The sequence below is a fragment of the Corythoichthys intestinalis genome, chromosome 15, assembly GCF_030265065.1.
Source record: "Corythoichthys intestinalis isolate RoL2023-P3 chromosome 15, ASM3026506v1, whole genome shotgun sequence".
Classification (NCBI taxonomy): domain Eukaryota; kingdom Metazoa; phylum Chordata; class Actinopteri; order Syngnathiformes; family Syngnathidae; genus Corythoichthys; species Corythoichthys intestinalis.
This window is the reverse complement of record NC_080409.1, coordinates 35,301,967-35,315,406: the sequence shown is the minus strand read 5'-3', so window position 1 is coordinate 35,315,406 and position 13,440 is coordinate 35,301,967. Positions and strand designations below refer to the sequence as shown.

General features: G+C 38.6%; 1 protein-coding gene across 1 annotated transcript in view; it reads right to left on the bottom strand.

Annotated features, from left to right (window-relative positions):
- Positions 1-13,159, bottom strand: part of frmd6 (FERM domain containing 6) — a 58,607-nt gene extending 45,448 nt beyond the window's left edge. Inside the window, exon 1 of the mRNA XM_057858945.1 lies at positions 13,000-13,159. The gene's annotated coding sequence lies outside the window, so the exon portion shown is untranslated. The remainder of the gene's footprint in view (positions 1-12,999) is intronic.
- Positions 13,160-13,440: the final 281 nt, after the last annotated feature.

The following is a 13,440-nucleotide window of genomic DNA, read 5'->3' as shown; positions in this document are numbered from 1 at the left end:
TTGCAACATGGCTTCCAAGCACACGCACAGCGCACCCACACAACTTTTTAAATGAACGGCGTATCATTCTGAAGTTTTGTTTCCACTCGAAAAGTTAAAACAGCAGCTGATCTGACGATCGATCTCCATGTTTTGCAACGTGACACTTTGTTTTGATTAATTTGCGCATGTCAGACGGCAGTTGTCAAACGTCCTTTCGGAATAAAGGCAGTCACATGTAAACGCTGGATCGGAATAGATGAAGTGACATGTAAACAGCTGATGTGAAATTTCCATTCGGAATGATTTGAATCGGTATGAATAAAAGTCAGCATGTAAACGTGGCTAATGTAACACAAATGACTTACAGTTTGAACAAAACACTTCAAACTGACAACTTATTGTTAATGGCTGCTGTGACATAATTACTCAACACAAGTGTTTATTTCAAGATTTCAGGTTTTTTTCCCCAGAGCATTTTTTAATACATGCACGCACACATGCACCCCCCACACAGACAAACACACACACACATTAAAGCTATAGACCCTACTCACCAACGTCACAGAATGACGTGTCGCTGTATCCGGCCGCCATATTGTCCGTCTCTGCTTAGCCCTATTCTCAATGGTTTCAATTAGTCGTTCAGTTTATAGAGCAATTCATGGAAGCCTCGGTGCTTTCAGACGCTGTAAACTCATTGGATGCGTTGCATAAAAGGCGTTATGTGGAAAAGCTTCAGTCTATCCATTCGCCAGATCCATATTTGATGCCTAAATTGATATTTTTCGACCCGCTGTCTTCGCCCTCTCTGCCTGACATCTGCTACCCTGATATCTACAACTATCTTGTCCACACAAAATCAGCCTATTCTCACGAAAGTTTGAAAAACTTTAAGAGCAGCACTCTAAGCAACATTACCCTGTGTGATTTCTAAAATGGCGACAATCAAAAAAAAAAAAAAAAGTTGACTGCGATGGCCGACGCTTCAAAGATAGGTGGATATTGGACTATTTCTTCAATAAAACACGCAACAACTGTGTCTGCCTCATTTGCAAAGAGACAGTCTCTGTTTTCAAAAAGTTCGATGTGACGCGATAATGATATTACCGAACAAGACACGCTGACATGTAAGACAACATTACAGGGAAGATACGCAGCGAGAAATTATAGCAACTTGAAGCTAGTTTATTTTTTCACAGCAGCAGTATTTCGCAAGAGTCCGAGTGTCGAAAGAGAAAGGCAAAAAGACGAGACTGTTGAAATTATGAATTTAAAAAAATAATAAAGCAAATGTGACACACAGAAGGGCTTGCTAAAATTTGTTTAAATATATTGTTCTATGTAAATCAGCCAAGGTAGCCCCCCGCATTTTTACCAAACCAAATCTGGCCCCCTTTGCAAAAGGTTTGGACACACCTGTTTAACTGATGATCCGTAGACGAGGCCAGCTTCTTTCACTTGGTACCAGCTAAATATTATTCAAAATGTAATGATGGTGGAAGAAATAAGCATCTTGAATTTGAAACTGTATATTGTCGGCGATTAGCCTCGCAATGATCTTAATTGTGGTTGTCAGCCCAAAACCCTCTAAATATATATTAAATGCATCTTACCAGATATAAAATGACTACTACATAATCCGTGGTAATCGTTTGGAGCCCAGTTTTCTCGTCGAATTGCAGCAGTCCATCTCGCTCTCCTCTCCGGGTCTCTCGGAATACGGTAGAACTTCAAGTCTCTCCGTCTATCTTCTCTGTTATTGCAACCAACCGCCACACACGCCTTCACCATTTTGATTATTAATGTTAACGAGCAGAAAAATACGCCATAATAGGAGGAATTTACGTAGCGGTAATGCATCAACACGACGAGTAGACGGACAATATGGCGCGGAGGCGTGGTTGTGACATCATGTGAGTAGGGTCTATATTGATATTTTGCCAATGTAACATTTAAGATTTTATTGTGGCAGTAATGACACAGAATGAAGCAAGCACATACAGAAAAATAGCTGTGGCCATTAAACGGTCATATTATAGGCTTCACTGTTGCATTGTAATTTATGCTGAATGCTTTACCCTCATAAAATATATCAAAGAAATCACACACACACACACACAGATACAAAATAACGCGACATACTAATTGTTAGATGCAGTCCGTGCCCAATCCACTCATTAAATTCAGCCGTTTTGACAAGATTAGAGCCGCTATCCGACTTCATCGCGTTTATTTTATAGCATTAGCCGCTAGCGTTAGCCTGTGGCCTGGCTACCAGTAGAAAGCACCCTCTCCTGAAATTGTGAGAGCCAGGGAGGAAAGCGGGTGAAAGCCCGTTTGGAGGCCGCCAAGGTCTACTTAATGTCGGGTGAAAGTTTGGCGAAGCTCCCTTAAGTCCGACTCCATTACGTTTGCTTGTAGCGATAGCGGCTAGCGCTTAGCCCCTAGCGTTAGCCTACGAGGATTCTGTTTGAGTTCCTGATAATCACGTGACTTCATACATAAGCACACTGACTGCTTTCTTAAAGGGGAAGTAACATAGCCGAACAACACAGAGTCAAAGCGGGATGAAAAGACTATATTTTCTTGTTTTATTAAATTACCGAATTTACCGAGATGGTCAAAATTACGTCGGTCATCGTAAAGAATTTCGGTAATGGTAAATTTTCGGTATACCGCCCGGCTCTACTATCAAGTAGGCATGTGCCATTATGAGATTCTGACGGTATGATAACCTTAAGCCAACGGTTTCACGGTATTGCAATTACAACTCTAAAATGTGTTACTGTGATATCGGGGGTAAAAAAAATATAATTAAAAAAACTTTTTTCCATTGAACAGGATTCCTATTTTTCAAAACATATTAGCAAATTGGAACATAAGTATAATCTTAAATTAAAATAAATGAAAAAAATTACAAAAAAAATGAAATATTCTAAATAAAATTAAAATAAATGCAGTCTTCTAGGTGAGAGTAAACCCACAGCAACAGCTCAACATTATTACCATCAGAACAACAACAAAAAATCAATTATTTTCCATAAAAAGCACCTGTGTATGACTCGTATGATGTTTACATTATACACACTCTCCTTCTCAACACAGACAGTTGCCAGAGGAAAAAAAAACACGTTTTACCACCGCTAGACACACTAAACACGCTGGAGTTAACTTTTGTAGCTGGTGGGAAATGTCATGACAGTGTTTACTAACCTTTAATTTTGTATATATGCAAAATCATATTGGAGGTATTGCCTCTTCGGCAGTCACCCTCAGCGAACATGTTTTACACGACCTTCCTGTAGTCGAAGTATTCCCATATCAGCAATTTCGTTTTCTTCGATGGCGGAAAATGTTCAGGAGTTTCACCTCCTCCAGCCATCGTATAGCACAGCTGACTCATTGACACTGAATAACAACCGGTGGGGGAGGGTCAAGTCTTGCAGCTGCAAGCGAGGGATTTCTCCCTGCACTTTTGGGACATAAAAAAATAGCTAATACCTTAGGGACTGTATGACAAAAATGTTTTGCGTTTTTGAAACAGTGACGTTTTCATTCAACAGTATATCTTGAAACCAGTAATTGGCACATGTCTACTATCAAGTCAACTATCAACATTTATTACCGATTTTGTCATTGATTGGAGAGATTTTCTTTAACCTACAAATGGTTCAAATCTTCTTCAATTAACCTCTAAACTCATTTTCTGCCATTCATGGTGATAGATTTCGAATCCATTTTATCTTGCCCTTGATGAAAACAGATTGATTATTTTTTTAGTACGGCTGTCAAACGATTAAAAGTTTTAATCGAGTTAATCACAGCTTAAAAATTAATCGTAATTCAAACCATCTCCAAAATATGCCATATTTTTCTGTAAATTATTGTTGCAATGGAAAGATAAGATGGATATATACATTCAGCATACTGTACATAAGTACAGTATTTGTTTATTACAACAATAAATCCACAAGATGGCATTAACATTATTAACATTCTTTCTGTGAAAGGGATCCACGGATAGAAAGACTTGTAGTTCTTACAGGATAATTGTGAGTTTGTATATTGTGACTTAATATTGCCATCTAGTGTATTTGTTGAGCTTTCAGTAAATGATACTGTAGCGACTTAACTGTTTTGCCCAAATGCATGATGGGAAGTGGTGCAACCATGTCTGTGTGTGGTGGCTGCAAATAGTATATTTTCTCTGCGTTGGGAACAATACAGGGTGTTAAGAAAAAGAAACTCCTGTCAGTCTTCCCCCACCTCACTTCCTACAATAGATGTAGTCGTTGTGGAAGAGATGTCAAAGCTTTTATCAATTAAAAGCACGGCCTCAATGGATGTTTAAATCTTATCTACTCACTTGACGCTGCCTATTAGGTCTGTATATACCTTTGTAGTCTATTTGCGGCAATGCGTGAGTAGGTCGTTCCACGCATGCGTTAATTGCGTTAAATATTTTAATGTGATTAATTCAAAAAATTAATTACCGTCCGTTAACGTGATAAATTTGACAGCCCTATTTTTTAGTTTATAAAAAATAAGCTTTTTAATCGCCGCCTTGGGAAACAATGATATCATCACAAATGCTGTGGTAGTGATAAAATATCAAAATAGTCATATATCGTGATACTTTGTTTCCAAAAAGGTTATCGATATGCTCCTGCCAAGAATTGATATATCGTTTTAAGAGTAGTCAAACTTGCCACTGTTCCAAAATAAAAAAATAAATAAATAAGTTGCTACCAAAATCTTCCACTACAATAGTGTCCTTGTTAACTCAATGGCTGCAACTGACAGCCCAAGACGCCCAATCTCTTTAGACTGGAACAGACGAATGAAACCAGAGCATTCGCAGCCAGTCTTCGGTTTGAATGCCTGGGTCACTTCCTGTTCTGTAACCAGAAATCAAAAGGAAGTGACGCAGAAATGTATCAAAATCAACACAAAGTGACCCAGAAATGCCCCAAAATTGAGCTCATTGGTTGTCAATGACCGCCATAGACGACCAATCTATTTCAAGTGGGTGGGACGTTCATTCGCTGCCACCCTCCCAGTTCAAATGGATTGGACATCTACTAGTGAAAAACTGATTCATACTGTTTTACGGTTTATTGTAGAGTATCTTAGAATGATTTCCTGATCCATGTATCAATAAATGTTGCATCGCCTTATCGTGATATTATCGTTATTGTGAGCCTTATATTGCAAATCCTATCATTATCGTGAGGTACGCAGAGGTTCCCACCCCTAAGTGATAGTCCAACTTTGTTGGCATATATACAGGGTCAGTCAAAAAGAATGTGTCATATGTCAAAAATTCAAAATGTTACGCAACTCTAGCTTGGACTAATGTGTGTTGAATAGGGCTGCAGCCTATCGATTATTTTAGTAATCGATTAATCGATGGCTGAACTAGTTAGTTCGAATAATTGAGTAATCAGATAATACCGGAGCTCAGCCTCAAAAGGTATAAATAAATAAATGAGGATCTAAGTACAACAACAAAAAACAATTTGCTAACTTACATAGCAAAAGTCCGCAAGCTTAAATGCTATAAAGCGCCAACTTTGTTTTAAGATGCTCTTAACAAATCGTTCAAACACATATTCCCACAAAATATGGCTGAATACACCTATGAACTAAATTTCAAACGCATTAAAAAAACATTAGCTCAGACAAAAACTTACAACCTTATGTTGGACTTAACAGGGAGCAGCTGGATTCAGCCATGTGAAATGAGTTATGTCATATTCACTGTTGCCACTAGAGGGCAGTTTTCCACCCAAATCAATAAAACTAAATGCAAACACTTTCAAAACAAACCATTGCAATTTACAACGCCACTTTAATTAAACGAATACTCGAAGAAGCAAAATTCAATTCGACTGTTTTATTCTAATCGAATTACTCGATTAATGGTTGCAGCACTAGTGTTTAACATAACTTCCAAGTTTTATTTCATGTTATACAACAGCTCAAATGTGGCTAGCACCGGGAGCTAAGAGAACATCAAGCCAATATGAGAATTCCTCGCAAATGTGCCTCAGCATGTCGCAGTCCACAGTGTTGATTGCAGCTGGAAGTGGCGGGACAAAATTTGTCATGAACATACCACCAATTCCAGCAGATATCAACGACATTAAAGATCAGAAGTGATTTGATTAAACTGTATAATAACCGATTTTTTTGACAAATCGCAAAAATAATTGATGAGATGACTGTCAAAATCCTTGCGGCAATCTTGCTCTCAAGACATATGGAACAAAGGGTCTGCTTCCTTGAATAGAGCAAAGTGGAGTGAAAAAACACAATCTAAGGAAGGATAGACAAATGCAGGAAGACGGGAGACATTTTTTCTAACATTGACTTGAAGAGACAAATCCACACATTTGTCTGCAGAAGGTTTGACCTCTACAATAGTCTATTATCAATTGTCTTTTTGTTTTGTTTTATTTTTGCTGTTTTTTAAATAAATATTTGCACGTTTTTAATTTAAAAATAGGTAGAAATATGAATAAAAAATTTAAATTTTTATTGAATTGTTAACTCTTTAGCTGCCATTGACAGCGATACACTTCAATTCAATTTTATTTGTATAGTCCTATATCACAACAAGGTTGTCTCAAAGGGCTTTGCAGAGGCAATATGATACACAGTCAAAAACAACAGATGAATTAAATAAAGTTCAATTCCAATTTGTTTTGAGCAGGAAGGGTGGCATTTTCTTGACCATGCCCCTTAAATGAAATGTATACGTAGATCACACGTATACTAACTAGGGTTGGGCATCGTTTGAAATTGAACGATTCCGGTTCCGATTCCATTCCCATTCTTTTAAGAGGCAGGGTCAAAAAAAAGGCAGGGTAAAAAAATGTTGCATGGTTGATATTAAAGTCTTAACTTTTCGATGATTTTTTAAATTATATGGACTTCTCACAGGGCTAATTTTAACTTGTATATAAATATCAGTCTTTGACTTGAGCAATTTTTTCCACTCGGCAGTCAGGGCATCGAAACATAGAATCGAAATTTAAAAATTCGAACGATTCCGGGAGCATCGGAGTGTTAGAATCGGTTCCCTTCGATGCTCGATGCCCAACCCTAATAGTAACCAGTATACAAATTTACTAGAGGTGGGAATCTTTGGGCACCTAACGATTTGATTACGATTCAGAGGCTACGATTCGATTATAAATCGATTACTGATGCACACCCCCCAGCTATTATCTGCTTTTAATGTTTCGTACATTAGTTACTGAGGCTTAAAGAAACGACTATTTCAGTATCAAGTTAACAGTTCAAAGCAGTAAATAAAATACTCAAGTCCACATTTTATCAGCAGCTTTAAACTACATACAATTCATTTAATGTTGTGAATCAACCGTTAAAATGGTTAAAATTGACGCCGTTATTCCATAATTTCCCTTCTGTCTACTTTTGACGTGTGAAAGTTTTAAAACTGTTTTAAAGATAGATTCAATTCAAGATTTTGCTGATTCAGGAGTATTTTAGATAAAAAGTTAATTAGGTTCGCTTGGAAGGTTCGCTGCAACAGCATTCTAGGGAAAGTCTACAGCTTTAAGATGGCGGCTGTTTACTAACGCCGGCAAGTCTATCATTTTGCATCTAGTTTTCTATACATGTGCTGCTAACGCCGTCATCATCTGTCATTTCGCATCCAGTTCTTTATACATGTGATATCTACCGTAGCATCATGTGGACGTAGTTTGTAGTGGCTGTCGGCAGCAGTCAGGTATTATTGTTTTTTTTTTTTGTTTTTTTTTATCTAGCGGCATGAGTTGAGCCAGAGTCATGAGCTGAGCATTGTCATTACCCGAGTAATGACTAGCATGATGTTTACTCTCGGTCCGTTCCTCATTGCGTCCTGAAGACCACGTTGACTGTGTTTTAGTTCCGCTTTACTTGACATATTTCAATAATCGGAATTTGGAAATTTGTGAATCGTTCTCGAATCTTCCATGGCCGAATCGCGAATAATCTATGAATCAGAAACTTCATACACCTCTAATATTCTCTTTTTCATGTCTGTGCAATTTTTCTTTAGTGGTAACAACAACCAATGTTATTTTGAGAGGACTAAAACCAAAGAATGGTATATTTAACCCTTTATAGGGCACTGATTTTAACTCATTAGCTGCCATTGACGGCATTAGAACAATCAATTTTGACTGGGAGGCTGGTAGCGGATGATCGATAGTTACTTGCTCTACAAAGGGTTAGAACAAGATCCATGGGAAAAATTGATTTGACATAAAAGTTGAGTTAGGACAACGGTCATGGAATAAATTAAACTTTGAAGGCAGGGTAGCACTGAACATGAAGAATGTATGTATGAAGTGCGTCCCAGGTGGGAGATTTTTCATTTCAGTTTTTGCATCCATCAAAACTGACTTTAACTCATTGGTTGCCATTGACGTCAATCACCTTCGGTAGCAATAAAGAATGATCATTTAGAGCCAGATTTCGCGGCTTTACCACCCCACGTTCCAACCATTCATCTCAATGAGTCATCAAAACACACGGTGACCATACTTGTCCACATTTCCTCCTTGTTTCCTACTTCAACAGCATTGCTTCTGTCCAAGCCTAAAAAATAAAAACACTCTATTTTGACCAAAGGTTCGGAATGAGAGGTGAAATCTCCAACATTAAATATGCAACGTGAAGATTAACAACGTCAAATCAAGATAGCAATGCTACTTACATTAGGTAGCATACTGCATATATTTAATCATGTTTTTGTATTATTATTCCCTTCGTTCTTTTTTTTCTAGCTGTCCCCTAAATCCAGTGTGCCAATGAACAATCGCTGCCACTCTCCCAGTAATAAGGGATTGGACATCTGTCACTGTCAATGGCAGTGAAACATGACCACTCAATGCCAGCCATCCTAGCTGAAATTGATTTGTGTTTTACATTTTTTAAATGTCCTTTACTGGCTAACTCAGAAACGACAAACAATAATAAATCCGCAATTGATTATTGTGATTAATAGCCTTGAAACAAAAAAAAATAACAACTCCGAGAATCGATGCATATCTGTCAATGAATAACGTTGGAGTAGCAGTTTTAGTTAGTGTTCTACCTTGAGATAGATCAGCCGGTTATCGGTGCCGATATTTGGAAATTTGACATATATCAGTAAGTATCGACCACTTTTTAATTAATCCGACTGGCCGATATGAAAAAAAATCCATTTAAAACTGGGTTATTTCGGCTCAGATGCAGCCGCACCTCTCTCTTGCCTGCTGTCTCCTGCACTATTATTCACCCCATCCTCTGATTGGTTACATGGTAATGGCTTTTTAAGGCCCTCAAAGACCTTCAAACTATATCCTCATCTACCTACTGGTGACACAGCAACAGGAGCAACGTGGGGTTTAGTATCTTGCTCAAGGATACTTAGACGACATCATCAGGGCGGAGAATCTTACCCACAACCTCTGGGTTGGGGAACGACTACCACTGAACCACACCACAACCCAAGCGGCAGAGGAATTCAATAAACATGCTTTGGGCATTTCAATGAAGTTCAGTGTTTGCATTATTCATTATTTTACGTCAATTTTTACACTTTTACTGCAAATGAATATCGGCTCCAACAATCGGTTATCGGTATAGGTACACGATAATTATTGGTCCGATAATTATCGGTCCGATAATCGGAATTATGACGTCATCCCCAAAAATACAATACCATTATTAATAGGCCCGATAATATACAGTTTAATATTTTTGGCACGGTGTCGGTGGATTGGGATGTGTGCGTCCGTTTCCACTCCTGTTTTGCCAGTTCAATGTATCAGTGTGTGGTGTAAGAAGAAGGAGCTGTGCCACAAATCAAGCTCTCTTTTCTGTGACATAACGCTCAAACGACGGCAGTCTGCAGCATGGTGTCGGTAGTGTGGGAAATTGTCAGTGGAAAATGCTTCACTCACAATTTGTAACAAATGCAAAGCCGAAGTACCACGAGGAGGGAAAAAAGTCGAGCTACAACACATCTTAATAAGCCACTTAAAAGATAAAAATCACGTCGATGGTGTTTTTAAAGAGTATGAGGACGCCCGAGCTGCCAATGAAGCTCCCCATCCAATTCCAAAGCCAGCTAAGAAAGCCGGGGTTGTACCATTTACCGAGGCCTTTGAAAAGTTTCTCAAAGATGACCGAGGGCTATAGCGATCACAAACATGATCACAGAAATGATGGCTTTAGACAACCAACCCTTTTCGCTCGTCGAAGACACAGGATATAGACGGCTACTTCGTCATTTGGAGCCCAGGTTCATCATTCCAAGCCGAATGTTTACCGGCAAAGTATGATGAGATTGCCACACGCTTCCATACTTCGATCGGCAAACATGCACAGCATGTAAGTTTCACTACGGACATATGGACGTGTAATGTTAGTCCTGTCAGCAAGTGGCCGGACAAGGATTTCGTACTGTGCAGTAAAGAAACCTCATGCTTTATTGAAAATGGGTTCACTCATTGACGTTTATATGGATTATTATAAGGCAAGCCATTAATCCTTTTTGTTCTACCATATTTTTGATAATGAAGAATGAGTGGTGAACCTTACTCTCTAATGTTTGCCTTTTACAATGTTAGTTATAAGTTAGTAAGTTATTGAGAGGCCGTTTGGTTATTGATAGGCTTGCTGTCCGATAATTAGCAGTTTAAGAAAGTTGTTTTAATGGACCAAGACCACAATAGTCTCCTCTACTTTACCACCAAATGTTTTTAACTGATGACAAAGCACAATACCTGTTGGGTTTATGTTTTAGTTCAGTGCTCATTGTTCAGGGAACACCTCTTCAATGACATTGACTAATTGTGATTGACTCAAATTATATTTATTTGAAAAAATAAATATTGGCACTTTATTAGAAGTCGAGGCTGTACTTGTCTTTGTTTTGTTCATTATAATAATGTTCATGTCATCATGAAAAATCTGGTTAGGTCAAAGGCAAATCTATGTTGAATCCTCCACCCTAACCTCCAGGTGTTCAAAAACTCAGGTGAATATACATTTAAAAATTATATATTAAGGGTGTAACGGTACATGTAATAGTATTGAACCATTTCGGTATGTGGTGCTCGGTTCGGAACGGAGGCATACCGAACGAGTTTCTGACGTAATGTAACCCTTACTTTTCGAGGCTGTGAGTCGATCGGGTTACAATTTATTAGTGTAGGTTATATTTCCTCCGTCTTCTCTACTTTAATGAAGACCAACACGGTAGGACAGTATAACCCAGAAACGTCAACCGCGCGACAACGTGGCCGTCGCGAGAACGCAGTGAAACGCGGCCGTTAGTCAATCAGCCAATGCACACCAGTCGCAGTGCGGCCGCATGTTAGACCGTCCCAGAAGCGTCCCAGAAGCGTCTCAATACGACGACGCAGTTTATTATTTGACGCAAGACGCGACCCTCCTGCGTCAATACTACTACCGGTAGCTAGGATCGGGCAGACCGGAAGTCACTCGTGTAAAAATACGGTGGATCCGGTCGATTTTCAAACTAATATGCAATCGTAGCCCACTTTTTGAGTCCATCAGATCTCTTGAGTGGTAGATCGGGGCACAGTTGACTTGTCTTTGTTGATTTACTGCAAACACGACCCCGTGTTCAATACAAAACCCTCTTACCACAACAAAACAAGTAGGAACTAATATTCACATTGGAACTAAAGTTATACGACATAAAATATACAATATAAATGAATACTACATCACATTTGTAAAATACAAACACATAATAAAATAAATAATAGCCCATTTAAATAAAATAAATTGAAATGAGCTAAAACACCTGTAATTAAATAATAAGAATAACACACAGATCCTGCTTACGCAATTAAATTTATTTAACTTGAGAAAATCCACCAATAAAGCTTTTGAAAAAAATGAGTCATTGAGGCATTTCATTTGTAAAATACATGTTAAAATCTTTGTCGTTGGGATTGCTTTTCTCTTTAGCACAGGACTTCTTTTTTCTTCTTTCTTTCATAAAGAAAGCTGACCAATACGCGGTGTCTGAAAGGCAAATTTTTGTTGGTTTATCTTTAAATACCCGCCACTTTTTGAGCAGAATTCTAGGTTTATATAGGCTAATGTTCCTATTGTTGAAAGCACAAGGGTGTGTAATAAACAACTAGCACATTTATATTTTGCATTTTTTTTCTTACTGTACTGAAAATGAACCAAACCATGACCTCAAAACAGAGGTACGTACCGAACCGAGATTTTTGTGTACCGTTACACCCCTATTATATATTCATTATCGATTATCAATATCAGTATCGGCTTTAAGGAGCAGGAAGTTATCGGTATCGCTTTCAAAAAATGGATATCGTGCACCCCTAGTTATCGGCTCCTCTAACGACTAATAATCAGTATCGGTCCTGAAAAACCCATATCGGTCAATCTCCAAGAAAGTGAGCGAGAGCTTGAGACCTCCTTCCGGGCGTTCTCAAAAGTTTTTGTGGCATCTGAAAAGCTGCATAAACACCATTTTGTCCTCTTGTAACATCTGAATGACTGTTTGTGTGCGTGCTCGCGTGTGTGTGTGTGTCAGAGTAATTACACAACAACAAGGGAGGAAATTAGCACTACTCCAAAGAATGTGCTCCTGAGGGAGCACTTTAAAAAAAACGAGACTTTTCCATTGTTTCCCCATTACATATAAATCGGCAATGACACAATTAGTGGAGAGGCTAAAAAAAAAAAAAAAAAAAGCAAAAAGTTGCCAACCTAAATTCCATGGCAACATTCCCTGTGCATTAACACTGGCAGCATCATCAAGTTACGTGCCCGGACACAGATTTACACGGGTTCAAACCGCCAACTTGTCAACATAAAACCAAGTATTAAAATGAAAATGTGGGCATTGTAACAGGTTTGACGCAGTGACGTGACAACATTTAGAATTATCTTACATTATTTTTTTTTTTCTATTTAAATCTCCTCGTCAACAATCACTACACTCACCTTTTCTCGAAGAAAAATTGACGTAATTCCATAAAGTTGGGTTAATCCAAAGGCGGTGTTTTTCGTGTTTGGTGGGGGAAATAGAAAAAAAGATATCCCTGGTGCCGAGAAAGAAAACTTGATGAAGTTCGTCGGGGAAGACGTTAGCAGGTCGACTCGCACCACATTGTGCCCGAGCTCTAGCTTCTCTTCTGGGTTACATGAACTCAGCGAGAGGGGGCGTTCAGAAGGGGTGGACTGTGGAAGGAGGATGGCGTAAAATGAAGAACACAGACGCGGAATGTTACGATTTTAGTTGGGCTTAACTAGAAACATTATTTCGCCGTATAAAACTCGGTGTTATTGCAAGTTGCTAAAGTCTAACATCGTGAAACGTCTTGGCGATGACTTGAAACTCCCCCATTTGTATTTAAAGTTGGTATCGTCAACGGCTGCCTCTCA